The 15,086-nt window shown below is 41.4% G+C and overlaps 1 long non-coding RNA gene across 1 annotated transcript in view; it reads left to right on the top strand.

The window, feature by feature from the left end:
- LOC109281410 (uncharacterized) overlaps nt 1-4,181 on the top strand; it is a 158,502-nt gene extending 154,321 nt beyond the window's left edge. Inside the window, exon 4 of the long non-coding RNA XR_009459491.1 lies at nt 4,088-4,181. This is a non-coding gene — a long non-coding RNA (uncharacterized LOC109281410). The remainder of the gene's footprint in view (nt 1-4,087) is intronic.
- The last annotated feature ends 10,905 nt before the right edge of the window (nt 4,182-15,086 follow it).

The following is a 15,086-nucleotide window of genomic DNA, read 5'->3' as shown; positions in this document are numbered from 1 at the left end:
CAGCAAGGGAAGTAACAGCTTGCTCTTTACCCTTCATTTCTAAGGTTCGTTAGATTACCATACATCTCGTGTCAAACATCTGAGCTGGACTAATGAGACTAACTGTTCCAAAAAATGAACAACAAAAAGGAGAAAGTAATAAGTAAGATTTAGATATTATGTTAAAAAAAAAAAGTTGCAAAAGTGTAAATGCTGATTTGACTAAGAAAATTAAAATGAATAAAAGCAAAAATTAAAAGAAGTTGTGGGGAGAAGTTCAATAGCTCCAAGGTGAAAAGATTCATTTGAATTATACTTCCCTTTCAATTGCATCAATCCAAATCAGGTACACTTAGTATTTGATTTACATCAAAGTGCTATTAATTCATTGCTATTGAAATAAATGTAGTCAGTGCTTTTCAGTTTTGAAAGGTTGAGATAAATGCTGCTGGTCCTATTAGATATATGGGGCTCCATATGTATGTGAAAACATTGCATCTCCTAAGCACTGATAGTCACTTGATTTATTAACTTTTCAAATAATGTGTACACTTTAAATTATGTCTCAATACTTCATGAACAGCTGTGAGCTACCTTCATAAATGGGGCTTAAGTATCACAACCCTGAGAGTTACTTTTCTTGTTATAAAATGTGGACTTGAAAATTTAGGCTGCACCCCCACGAGCAGGGATACACATGGAGTTAGTGCAGAAAAAAATGCTCCAGGTGCAGTAGGGGAGTCTGTGGCCAACATCTGGACTGGCCCCAGCAGCCTTACCTGGGGTCCTGGGGGCCATCTGGGAATCCAGCAGCCAGCCAGACTCTAGTTTCAGGACGCCCATACTGCTGCCCTGTGCACCGCCTCACTTTTTTCTGGAGCAGGTTTTTTTGACACTGGAATTTCCCAATGTTTAAAAAACCTACTGGACTGCAAATTAGCAGTGCGGAGAACACCTACATATGCAGCGTGTGCAATTTGCAGTGCTGCAGATGGATCTGTGGTGCTGCAAACTACATGTGTGTGCTCATCTGGACGTGTGACTAGAATAGCTATTAGGCATTTTGGGTATGTCCACACATGCAAGCATGAGCGCTTGCAGCAGCTCAAATAGAAAAGGTGCAAATTTGACCCAGGGATTTTTGCCTCAGCGCACACACTCAGACATGCACTTTGGTGTGGAGCAAATTGTGCCACTTGGGGCACAATAACCCTGCCTGGCTCCTCTCAGATCTGCAGCCAGGGGGAGCTAGAGACTGGGGCCAGTACCTGTGCTGTCCCCAGCAGTACAAAAATCTGCCCTGTCCTGACCCCAGCAGTATAAAAATCTGCCCTGGCAAGTAGTTCAGGGCTACTAGCTCTCAGGAGCTTCTGGGGCCCGGCTAACTGGTACCTGGGGACACCACCGCTTGTGGCAGCTGGACTGCTGAAGCAGCCCTGAGAGTTCCCTGCACCCTCTAACCACTGTAGCAGTCTGGCAGTGGGAGCTGCTGCCTGGCTGTGATCTGCTGTGCACCTGCCAGACCAGGATGGGGACTGCACACCCAGGAGGGGCATCTGCCTCTCTGGGCTAGCTGCCAGTGGACTGTGGTTGTAGGTTGGCCTCTGTGCAGCACTACTGCCAGATGTGTCCCCTGCCTGGCCATCTGGGCAGCTATTGCCCCAAAGATGTTCTGGGTGTGGTGGCCTGCTTTGAACCATCAAAGCATGTCCTCCTGGCCCCATTTGGCCAGGAGGTCAGTCACAGCCAGATGGGTCCAAGGTGCCAGCTCTGAGCAGGCAGGGTCCTGCCACTGGCATGCCTAGCAGGAATTCTAGTGTTCTCTATTGGAAAACTGAAAAAATCCAATAAAAAAAATCCCAAAGTCACTCTGTAAAATACCCCCAAATCCATGTTCCTCCACAAGTAAAACAAAAGACCACTATAAAGAGAGAGCGAGACTGAGACAGCAATCAGTTGGACAGTGTTTTATTGATATATCCACAGTGTTAAAGCAAGACTCTTATCATAATAATAAAGTGAACTCTAAATACATGTTTCATGAATATATGAATATATATTTTGCTGCCCTCCCACAGGGGTTCAGCCCCCCAACAGGGATACAGCCTCCACATAAGGGGTATGGCCCCCTACAGGGGATTTGGCCCCCTACAAGGGATATGGCACCCCAACAGGGAGTTTGGCCCCCCAATGGAGTTCAGACCCTATACAAAGGCTATGCCCCCCACACAAGGGGTACAGCCCCCCAACAGGAGCCAAATGCCCCCTGCAGGGGCTACTCCACCACAAGGCCCATGTGCTCCACTCCAGCCCCCCAGTTGCTGCCCCACATGGTCCCATCCCCCACTAGCTGCTGCAGTTCCCCTGATGGCTGCCCCACCCAGCCTCACCCCCCAAATTGCACACCCAGGCCCCCAGGGCTATCCCCTACAAACCCCAGGCACTATCACTTAAAAAAAAAACAAACCCAGAAAAAAAGGGGAAAAAAGCTCCTTTACTTACTTTAGAAGCAGGGGTGCGGGGGGAGGAGGTTCCTGAGCCTCCTGGCCGAGTCCCCTCCAGGAAGCACAGGGCAGTGTGTGCGGGGGGGGGGGGGGTGTGCAGGGCCTGGGCTAGGGCCGTGGAGGCTGTCCCTCGCCTGGTAGAGTGTGGGTGGGGCCCTAGTCATCCAGACAGCAGCTCCAACTGTGGGTAAGTGCCGGGTTTTATTTTTTTTTTAAACTATGGGGTGGGGGTAGGGATCAGAGGGGCTTGGGGGATGGGGCCAGGCAGGGCAGGGTTTGGGGGCCTTGGGGGGGCTGGCAGGGGGTGGGGTCAGGCAGGGCAGGGTTCCCCCCCATGGTCCGCTCCCTCCTCTTCTAGCCCCCCTGACCCCTTACTCACGAGCACCAGGGTGAGGGGCCAATCACAGAAATTCTCTGGCAGCCAGAGCATCTCCATGGAGGACCCAGGCTCTGGTTGCCTCAGGTCACGGTCTGGGACCATGCCCTGCTCTGCTTTTTAAAACTTCAATTTTTTTAGGCCCCCGGATATCCAGGGGTCTAAGTTTTGTCCCATGCTGCAAACTTGCAGCTTGGGGAATATTTTTTTGTACCTGCACATGCCTGTTGCCCTTCCTCAGGGGTTTGAGAAGGGGCAAGAGGCACGTGTGCGCTCATCTGGATGCTCCCTTTGACTTCTTTTGTTACTCTAGCCATGTGTCTTTTTTATTATTGTTCCTATAACTTCCAGTGATAGTTTATTTACTTTATTTACTATTCTTTTGATATCCTCTTTTACTCAGGGGATGAGTTGTTATAATGCCTTAGTAGGCTGTTTTTTCCAACTACACTGTTTGGGGGCCATGTCAGGATAATTCCTTCATGACATGTTCACCTTGATAAACATGCTCTTTGAGTTTTGTAGAATTTTTTTTCCCATTAGAGTAGAGAAAATACCTTGGCATATTCTTTGGGGACTGCTTTGTTTAATGTCAAGTTCTTTTTAGCAATCAATCTTCATTCATGAATTAATCAAGGAGCACATTCTTGATACTCTTTCTCCAAGTCATGGCTTGGAAATTCAGACTGAGACATTTGGGTATTGTATCCAATTGATGTAAGGGAATAACTTCCATTAATACTAATGAGAATACTGAATCATAGTTTCTATGAGATGGAGTAGTTTAGGTAAAAGATGAATACAAATTTAGCCCATTTTAGGAAGTAGCTGCTTTCAGTTGAATTCCTGTCACTTATACCTCCCACCCACTAGAATGAATTATTAGAATTTCTTCCACATATGTTCCCCTAAGATTCCTCAGTAATTTATAGTTTGATAGTGACAAAGACCTTAATCAGGATTAGGAATCCTTTATGCTAATTACTTTATAATTATGTAGGTAAACATGGTCACTACTCTAAAGACCACTGGCACTGTGATACCAAGCACTGTATCACTGTATAAACCTGGAGTAAGAGACAGCTTCTTCCCTGAAGAGTGTATGTTCTCAATACATAATAAAGGAAAGGGAAAATAAATCTAAGGCATAAGAACAGGTTTGAAAATGCATTAGTGTGTAATTATTATTTTAATATTTAAATCCTTTTAATTCTTTTTAATTGTCTAGGCTGAGAGAAAAGAAAAGGGGACCCTGAAAAGTGTGTGTTGATTCCAAGATATGTTGAAAGAAGATGAGAGAAAGAAGAACTAGTGGAATGACAACAAGGTGAGAAGAGACAGGGTTTGGGAAATGTTTAGGACAAATGGACAATCAACACAGGGAAGATAGTCTATGTAGTGAAAACTACAGAAAGCAGCCTGTTTACATCCAAATTATTATGTTTTCTTGCATACAGCATTCCCCCTCCCCTGCCTCCAAATAAATACTAACATGGTTTTTGGTAGACAAAATGTATAAAAAAAGATTTTTCCAGTCACAGCCAACTGTGTCATACAGCAAGTCCTCCTAGAACCATTGTGTCCAGGAATGGTATAGGGACAGACATTACACATAAACCAGTTTAAGTGATCAGAAACTGATTGAAACCTGTAGCAGAACAGATGTTCAGTGCACATAAATGAGTTTGAGAATGGCTGAAACTGTTTTGAGATAAACCTGGTTGAATGTAGTATCAGACTTCACTGATTTTGCTCAAATTGGTCTATGCAATGTTTATCACAGACCCCTTGCTGAATTAAAATAAACCAGACTCCCCCAGTATCCCAGCATGCTCCCTGGGCTGGGTGGGGCTCTCTGCTCCACAGCAGGGATCGCCCCTCCCCTCACCTCGCTGGCTACAGCTACGGCAGAGACTGCGGGCTGCTCCTCCCTCCCCGTCACCACTCCCTGCTAGTCAGGAATCCCTCCTCCCCTCTGCCTTGCTGAAGAGGTGTCTACATGCTGGCTACAGTCCCTGCTGAATCAACAGGCAGAATCAACAAGTAGCTGGTAATATCCCTCTATTGTTTTCTTAATGGGGTGATAAACACTGTAATCAATTCCCTGCTGGGCTAATCACAGTGTCCTGCCAAAACCTGGCCACAACCCCCTCAGCTCCATGCTGTGGAAGGAAGGGAGGGCTGCTGTAGTGCCCCCTGGCACCTAACCTGAGCCACTGTAGGCATGTGACTCCATTTCTGGGATGTCTGTCTGGTTGCAAAACTGATTTAGCCTAGCAAGGTTAAACTAATGCAAAGATTGAATCAATTCAGTCTCAGTCTGTCCCTAGCCCTGGAGACAGTCTTGGTGAGGCAGTAGGAACTTCTTGCCACACCAGGAAGTTCCTGCTGCCTGCTTCCTCAATCAGTGGCTAATATAACAATTGCAGTAGTGATTCACAGTAGCTGAGAGAATAGTTGCCTTCCTATGTCCCGCTTCAACTCATCTGAGCTTTTGGATAACTTAAGTGTGAGCCTATGCTATTGAATATCCTGGGACTCTGACAAAACAAGTTTATGGCTCCCACCTTTTTTAGAGGTATCTTAAAATATATTGAACAGGTCTAATTCATCAAAATGTGTCATCTTGGACACTGAAAGATATCTGGAAATGAAGGCATGTATTAAATGTAACACTCTTCTTTTTAGCTTCCTTTTCAGCTTCCTTTTTAAAGGCAATGATGGCATCTGTGGCAAAAAATTCTTTTTCCCAGTCCCCTCTCCTTTATATTCTTTTCTTCTGCCTTCCTATATTAGCTTCTGCTTTCTTCTCTACTTTACCCTTTTTCTTCCCCTCCCTTCCTTTTTCCCATTGGAGCATTTCTCCTTTCAATGTTCCCTGTGTGTGTCAGAGGATAATCTGTGAGACTAAGGAGTGAAACTAAGTTGTTGAAGGAATCTCTCTTTCTTCATTCATCCTAACTTGGTTTGGGCCATTTAGACCACATACTTCTCTAAGATTCATCCTTCCAACATGGTCAATTTCTTTATTTAATAGTCTTTTAATAATGTGCTAATAAATGAATAACCCCCCGCCTCCACACTAATTACTCCAGTTAATATCAATCTAGGAAACTCAGAGACAACATAAATGTAATAGAAAATAAATTAACCTCAGTACACTATGATGTCCTACCTAAAATCATTTTCTCATGCGTAAAAAAGAAAAGCAGATGTTTCACTGTGCCCTGAAGAGTAACTAATGTCAGGCTAACTGTTCCTACTGGGAAGTTATACAAATGAGGGGGGTTATACAAACTGTCATTTAATTTCTGCTATGCCCATCTTTAAAAATAATTTTGCAATTTCTTCAGTTTTCAATAAATGGTTGTAACCAGATGCAAGTTTGACAATAAAATCATAGGATACACAATATATCTCATTATTTCTGTCTTAGCTATTGTGCTTACAACATCTGAGAGCTAAAGTGTTGAGCCTTAATCATAAAAACCAGGTTTGGTATTTTGGCACATATTCTTTTAATCTTTTGTATGAACAGAATTATGAAGACCAATTCCTTGAATAACTTGCACAAAGCATTAAATGATTTTATTTCTTATGCAAATATTTCTCTTTGTTTCATGCAGCTGTAAATTATTCCTAACTCTTCCCCCTCCCTCTTTCTCCTGTGGGTATGAAAGTACTTGCAGTAGGATGGGGAAGAATGCAGTCTAGAATCATACAGTAGGGTTTTTCCCTTCTCTGGACACCTTGTGTGAGATGAAAAGCTCTGTACTCCGCCCTGTTTTTTAAATAATTTGATCATTTCCGCAAATATTTCTTGGCCTTTGACTGCCCTCATCTACCTATATCTGGTTGTGGTGAAGCTGCTGTTTAAAGATTCTGTGGTTCTGGATAATTGCTTGTTTTGGGGGCAGGAAGGATTTTTTTTTCCTATTGTGGCTGAAACTGTCAGTATCCTGATCCCTGCCCCTCTCCACCTCCTATCCCCCAGCTCCCATCTTTTTCATAGCATTAGTTTGGCATGGTTAGGCTAATAGGTATAGGACTAAGCAAATTAATATTAAGTAGTTAATAGAAATATTTAATTCATTGCAATTTAGAACTGGTACCTAGTTCAAGTAAAAGGCCAAAGGGCCATCAACCAAACATGAAAGAGATTTGGGATTTTGCAGGTGGATGAATGCCTATGCAAGAATTGAAGATCAAAGGAATTCACACACTGCGATCCCCCTTTTGGTGCCTTAATGGGGGAAAGAGTAGATGGATTATACCACCTACTACAGAGTGGTTTTCCTTCTCAAATAACAGTCTAAACATCAGGAATCCTGGTTTCTCTGATTAAAAAAATTGCCATTTTTGGGCTACAAAAAGTGGCATTTCATTTTAATCATGGAAAAATGTGGATTTTGGGTTACTTTTTTATATCTGAAAATTGGGGATTTTTTTAATAAGGGAAAACCTTGTTCCCTGCTAATCATCCTTATTAACATGGACACTATTATAACTAAAATAGTTATAGAGTGAGTTCGGTGAAAAATGAGTGCAGGATGTTAGTCTTCAATCTGATGATAACCAGAGATCAGAGATTCTTTACCATACAGTAGGGGGCTGAACCAAAGCTGGTTAGATTCATGCAGCCATCTGGACCATTTGGACACAGTTACTGGTTAAAGCAAAATGTAATTACAACACATTAAAGGTGATATTTGAGCATTAATTTAACTTATTTCTCACTGAAGTCAAGAAATGTTGAAAGATTTCAGCAGTTTCACTTATGTATATATGAAAATCCCACCCCAAAAATACTTGGTTTAAACTATTGACACATTTAATGAGTTTGCCAAATTTCAGGCTTGAATCTACTAGGAACTTTGCTATCACTATTAATTCTTATGTAGAAGGCACTTGGATATTATGATACATGGCAGTATAAAACCCTAAGACAAATAAATTGGTAGCTAGTTTGGGGAGTTAATTGTTATTCCTTTTAACTATTAAGAATTGGGTTAATAATTAAAACATGAGAATGAGAGACAGGCTTTGTTATAAGCAACCATGAATCATATTATTTCCACTTGTGTAAGTTCTCAGACAACAGATAAAAACTGTTCACGATAAATGATGAAAGGCCCAAAAGAACATAGTACTTAGCAATTCAGAATCCAAGCAATGTATAGTACAGAATGGCAATGCTAAGACATAAACACAATTGAAAACAAGTAAAATATTTATAGTGATGTATTGCAATGCAAGTCTCATGCCTTTGCTTTAGGACCAACCTGTGCAGGCTAGTTAGTGAATAATTATGGAAAATGATGTTCTCCAGTGCATTCTCCAAGATGCCTGTTTTCCGTAACTATCTGCTAATGGACCCCATGAGAATTCCAACAGAGCAGAAACACAAAATGTTATGCAATTTATTCTCAATAATTCTCGCTTCCTTGATAGTAATATTCCATGCAATTAACAAACTTGCTGTTCTAGGGTTTCATAAAATTTTGAGTGGAAATCTACAAGCTGTATTTAATATATGTTTAAATAGACTATTAAATGAAACATTATACACATGTTTGTTTTTCTGTAAAAAGATAAGGATGATAGAGCTAGGGGGTTATTTACTTCTACTTCTTGGCAAAAGCAGCTTTGCTGACTGTAAATGTCTGTGTGTTGCTTTAGTCTGATACTTATGCCTTGAAGCAAGGTCTTCTGTGCACCCGCCCTTAGGACCAGACAGTTTGACCCCAGATGCAAACTGCTAATAGTACAAACCCTCTTTTCTCTCACCACACTTGATATTACATATTAAAGAGGAGGGAGGTTTCCTATTTTTCTGTGCCATTAATTGTTTGGTCAAGCAGTGTTCGTTGGGGCTCTGCCTCCCTTTGCACTCTGTCCTAGCGCCAACCCAATGTTGTCAGTCTCAATCAAGTTATTAGGGCAGCAAATGTGTCAACAACATCCTCAAGTACTTGGTGCCTACTCTGTATAAGCCAGAAGCCTCAGTTAACTTCAGTCGTATGGGCTATCTGGCCACACCTATTCAAAGTCTTATTTCCCTGGCTGAGGTTTCCCTTCACAATCAATGAATAGTGAGTCCACAATTTACAAGTTATTTGAGTATTGTGGGAGAAACTTCTCTCCACTCCTCAAACAACTCATGTTTAGATGTCTTCCTTTCTTCCACAGGATGGTGAGTGCTCCTCACTGCTTGGCTGGTTTAGGAGCTGGTCTGGATTTCTCTACCGTTGCCTCCCAGGTAAGTTTAAAGACTCCTATGTGTCTTCACATGTAGGAACTGCAGCCAGTTCCTCCCATCTGCCCCTGCTGGGGCACACCAATTTGGAAGCTGGCTTTCCTTCCACCTGGCTTCCTCTTCTGGGTGTGTCCCTCATAAGAGGCAGGCACATCTTTATGATTTATCCTGGCCTAAGCCCCACCAGCTGGAGCCAGCACGTGCTGATGAAGTGCGGCAGCAGTGGCGCCAGGGTTTCCCTTGTCTGTGGAGCCATTGCATATGCTGGTAAGCCTTGGGGTTGGGGTTCTCCCAACACTTCTGGGATGCTGGCTGCCTTGGCAGCTCACATCTCACTGCCACACTAACCTTATAATCTGTGAATATGTTAAAAATGGTTTGCAGATACTGAATTTAGTAACAACGTGAATTAACAAAAAAGGGCCCAATATAAACCCCTGAAATGAGAACTTGTTGGGGATAGCTTTGTAGAAGTCAGTGGTACACAGGATCAAGCAAAAACCTGTGGTTAAATAGCACAATGAATAATCTGGAGATGTAACCTCCTTTTCAAAGACAATTCTCCAAACTTTGAATATGTGGGTAATGCTAATTAAAGTTGCTGAAACATTTTTCAAGAAAATATAAGTCTCTGAATTAACTAATGAAATGTGTTGCTTGAGAACTCTGAATGCCTAGTTAATTCCTCTGAATGTGTTGCTTGAGACTTTGAATGCCTAGTTAATTTATCACTTAAAATGCACTAAGGGAAGGGTGAAAGGCTATATCTTCCAAAAGTAAACAATAACTCTTTAATATTATGCGGTATTCATGTAATGCAATCATAAGCACTAGGGCCGTTTGAAGCAGGCTGTATTCGATTTGGATTTGGCCCGATTCAGGGGACAGTGATTCAATTTGCTGATTCAGATCACTGTCCCAATTAAATTCAACTGAATCCAAATCTGAAGATTCAATTCTGATTCCATGATTTGACCATAGAGACCACTTTATATGTTTTTTTCTAGATATCTTGAGGTACCAGGTGTGGCTTGTGCTTCTGGTCCACTTCTGGGTCTGCCACCAAGTGTGCTGGGGGACCCCCCTGCACTCCTGTGGGACGCTCCATCCACCCCACCATCTCGGTGTTCATGAGCCACCTGGTACTTTGAGGTATGTAGAAAAAACATATAAAGCTATTTCTATAGCTGAATCATAGAATCTCTCTGAATCAAATCAGAGGCTTCCTATTTGATTTGGAGAGATTAATGGGTCTCCTGATTCAATTTGGATTTGGAGATTCAGCCACCAAATCAGGCCAAATCTACTCTGAATCAAATCAGAGACTGAAGCTTCACAAAGCCATAATAAGCACTGTATAAAGGCAGCTTACATGTAAAAAAAAAAAAAAAAAATTGGTCGTGATAGCAGATTATTATTGTGAAAAGATGCACATAAGCAGATAGAAATCTTCCAACAATTAAACTATAGTGGTTCATTTGAACTTGAGGGCTGAGACACCAATATATTATTTCATGTTTCCTATATTTTTCCCTAGTAGGTGCTTTTTGGAACTAAATATCCTAACTGAGTGGTATGTGATGATGAGCCTAGTGGGAAAGAGCCGCTCAAGTTGATTTTCATGTGGACCACCCCTCATTGTGTGGTTGCTGGTTTCATAGGAGACTGGGTTTGCTGATCTGGATGATTTCTTCCAGTTATATATATTTGAATGTTGCTAATTAGTGCTTCTGAGTAAAAGGGAAGAATTTTGCTTAATTAAATTCGTGTCTCGAGAAATGTTGCAATATGGCTATAATTGGCATTTTTTAATCCTGTGAAGGAGAAGAGTGTTCTCAGCAGACAAACAAAAGGCTAAAAACTTCATTAAATAAGGGAACTACCCTGTGCCCTAACACTGACAATGGTATGGTGTTAGTGTTCAGATATTTTGGAACAAAGGCAAAAAAAAGCCTAAAATGTGAATTCCCTAATGTCATACCATTTGTATGACAAGAGTTACATATTTTAATGAATACAGTACTTAAGGTAATGGAATAAACAGCTGTCCTACACCTTGATTTGGGTTTGATATAAAAATTATGCCAAGATTTATGAAGGCACTTATAGATTATGAGTGTTCAAGGCACACTGAGCCAATACTTACCAGACTCATCAAAGATGTCTCAAAATGAACATCATTATAGATATGTGAGGCACTTAAATTCATTAGATATTTCTGAAAATCACAGCCCAAGAGCAAAAGAAGGGCCAAATATATTATTGATGAACATGTTGCTTTGAGAAAGAAGTTGGGCCAGCTTCTCTAGGAGCTGTAAATCTTTATTTTATGCCATGCTCTGCAACAACATGAACAAAATCCTCCTATGCAGCTTATTGAATGCAGTTTCTATTCATTTGATGTTTCCTGTGCTATATGCCTTGTGTCTGCATTGTTTAAGGGTATATTTTTATCAGCATGTCTCGGGGAAGTATGATACCATAAAGCGTGTGCAAAGCTGTCTAAGTTTGTTAGTTTATTTCATAAGGAGTATAGTTGAACAGTCACTAGAGGATAACAAAGCCTTTGCCCAATTCCATTAATAAAAGCAGGGCAATTCCTTGTTTAGTTCTTACTCAGGCTTTATTCTGCCAAATAGTAACTGAAATTTGTTTTACCTTGTTTTGTAAGGTTTGGTCTGATAACAACTATGGGAGATACTTCAAAGGTAATCTTGCACCAAACTCCCATAGACTTCCACTTGATTTACAATGACACCATGCAATAACCATATGGCTGCGGTAAAGATATTTTAGATGACAGAGGTATATGATCCTTGCTATCTGAACTATTTTTAAAGACCGATTAATTTTCTCACCATTGTGATCTCACTACAGGCTGGAATTAAGCTAGTTTAGGGGCTTAATAATGCATTTCTATTTACCAGTGGGCTGGTGAAGAAATACCCATTTCCAGAATCCCCTTTTGATCCTGCCTGTTTCTGTAGAAGGATTGCCTTGGTGTGCAAAGAAGCAAAGGGAACTATTGAAAAGACATTTGGGAATTCTAACACGCTGATGATTTTTTTCCATATTTTTCTGTTGACTCCTTCATACCACTAAGGATATGAAAAGCTGAGATGAAGGATAAATTAACCTGCACTGAGATTATTGACTACACTGCTTATGATTACACTTAAAAAATTTCTTTCAGTGTAAAAGATTTTACTTATTCTTCTGGTACACCCAATATCTGTAGATGGACCTTAAGTGACTGAAAACTTCCAGACTCTCACATATTAACTATTACTACCATTTTAATATGCAAAATGAATTTACATCCATAAAGAAGGATGGAAATAATGTTGCTACAAAAGCCAAACAGGAAGAGTGTAATTGTTGTTTAATGAGTATGGAAAAAATGATCAAATTAAAATGAGTTAATAGGGGGCAAAGATTTACAGTATAATATGTGATGCATGGCAACTGTTTCAATGCCCACAGTAACTCCAGGGTTAGTGAAAACTAAAGCAGGGCATCTTAGCACAGAATAAAACTGGGCCAAATAGCTTGTTTTACTGTGGTATAATTGTAGGCACATAAACATTCCTGCATTTCAACTGTCTTATTCTAAATCCCAGCCTTCTGTTAATTGCTTTAATTTGATTATTTCTCTGTAACCACAGGGTACTATTCTGACAGAGTCTTTTTCTTTATAAATGCACCTGAAATAAAACCTCATGTTTGGACCCCCCCCTCCCCCCAGCTAGTACAATTTATTGCTTTGGGGATATATTCAGAATTTTTAAAACCTATTTTAATACAAATATTTTATGTAATTCAGTAGTCCCCAGTCTCTTCCTCTCTCACAGGATTAAGAAACAAGATAAGTAGCAAAATGACTAAAATTAATGTTATGATTGAACAACTAGCTAAGGGTTTGTAAAAGACTATTTTTTGAAAGTGAAAGAGAAGAGGAATTAAAGCCCTGGAGGAAAGACTAACCAGTAGAAGGTGAAGAAAGAGTACTGGCTAACCTATTTGTAATTATTTTAAGAATACCATCTGATTTTTTCCTGTGAGATCTTTTGTTGTTATTTTAAAAGCTTTATTATAAACATGTTAAAAACAAAAGGTGAAAGTGCAAAAGTGTGTGGCTCCACCGTGGGTCAAGCATGAAACACTGGTTAATAACTAATTGCCATTATTGCCAGGGATTGAACCCCACTTTTCCTCAATGCTCTTCATGGGGTTACACATGTAGGATTAGCCGTCCATCTTCCACCATGAAGAGTGCCTCCTCAGTGGTCCAGGACAACAAAAACTGGTTGACATTTTGATATATTTTCTTCTTTATGCCATGTTTTCAAAAGGTGTTTGCTTATTAGACTATAGACTAAAAGTCTGATTTCACCCCAGAACAGGAAGAGAACATGAACAGCAGTAATACAAGTTTAACTCTAAATTTTATTCAACGCTGATTTAGAGAGACTTTTTTTTAAGAATTCTATTTGCTAGTGCAATCCTTGGTATTTCATAGATTTCATAGACATTAGGGTTGGAAGGGACCTCAGAAGATCATCGAGTCCAGTCCCCCACCCGAAGGGCAGGAAGTCAGCTGAGGTCATAGGATCCCAGCAAGATAAGCATCCAATTTACTCTTGAAGGTGTTCAATGTAGGTGCTTGAACCACCTCTGATGGCAGGCTGTTCCAGACCTTGGGGGCTCAGACAGTAAAGAAATTCTTCTTTATGTCCAGCCTGAATCAGTCTTGTAGTAGTTTATGACCATTCGACCTCGTCATCCCTTGGAGCGCTCTGGTGAACAAACATTCCCTAAGATACTGGTGGTCACCCCTGATAAACTTATAGGTGGCCATCAGATCACCCCTGAGCCTGTGTTTTTCCACGCTAAAGAGCCCCATGGCTCTCAGCCTGTCGTCGTAAGGTCTGTTTTCCTGACTTCTGATCATGCGTGTCGCTCTTCTCTGGACTCTCTCAAGCTTCTCCACATCCTTTTTGAATTGTGGAGCCCAAAACTGGACGCAGTACTCCAGCTGCAGCCTCACCAAAGCCGAGTACAAGGGGAGAATGACGTCCTGGGATTTGCTTGAGAAGCATCTATGGATGCAAGCTAGCATTTTGGTCGCTTTACTAGCCACAGCATCACATTGAAGGCTCGTGTTCATCTTGTGGTCAATGATGACCCTCAAGTCTCTTTCTTCCGTAGTGCTAGCCAGTGTAGCACTGCCGAGCCTATAAGCATGCTGCAGGTTTTTCCTCCCAAGGTGGAGAACCTTGCATTTTTCAGTGTTAAACACCATCAGGTTCTCATCCTCCCATTTGCTGAGCGTGTCCAGGTCAGCCTGGATTGCCCTCCTGTCTTCAGGTGTGGATGCTTTGCCCCAAAGTTTGGTGTCATTGGTGTACTTGGCCAGTCCGCTTCTGACACCAATGTCCACATCATTAATGAAGACGTTGAACAATATGGGTCCAAGGACAGAGCCTTGGGGGACCCCACTGGTCACAGGGCACCATGATGATTGACTTCCATCAATTACTACCCTCTAGGTCTGACCACGGAGCCAATTTCCCAGCCAGTGGATCGTGGTGGACCCAAGGCCACAATTGGCCAGTTTTGCCAAGAGGTGATACCAGATCAAAGTCTTTTTTTAAGTCAAGATATATGACATCAATCTCTTTTCCCTTGTCCAGGTGATAGGTCACCTGGTCGTAGAAGGAAATGTGGAAAAGACCTACCCGCAACAAACCTGTGCTGGCTATCCCTCAGGATGTTGGCGTTGGCCAGTCCATTTCAGAGGAAACTGAAAGGGATTCTAGTTATCCTAGTGTGGAGATAGATCTATCTAGCTATAAAACCTAGGGTGATGCCAATGACTTATTTCACATATAGTACAAGTGAACTATTTGAGGGTAATGACTGCCAACTGTAGCCAAATCTGCAGTAGTAAACTTCAAGTGAAAGGTTATGA

This window comes from Alligator mississippiensis, chromosome 2 (assembly GCF_030867095.1).
Source record: "Alligator mississippiensis isolate rAllMis1 chromosome 2, rAllMis1, whole genome shotgun sequence".
Lineage (NCBI taxonomy): Eukaryota > Metazoa > Chordata > Crocodylia > Alligatoridae > Alligator > Alligator mississippiensis.
This window is presented reverse-complemented; position numbering and strand designations above follow the sequence as displayed.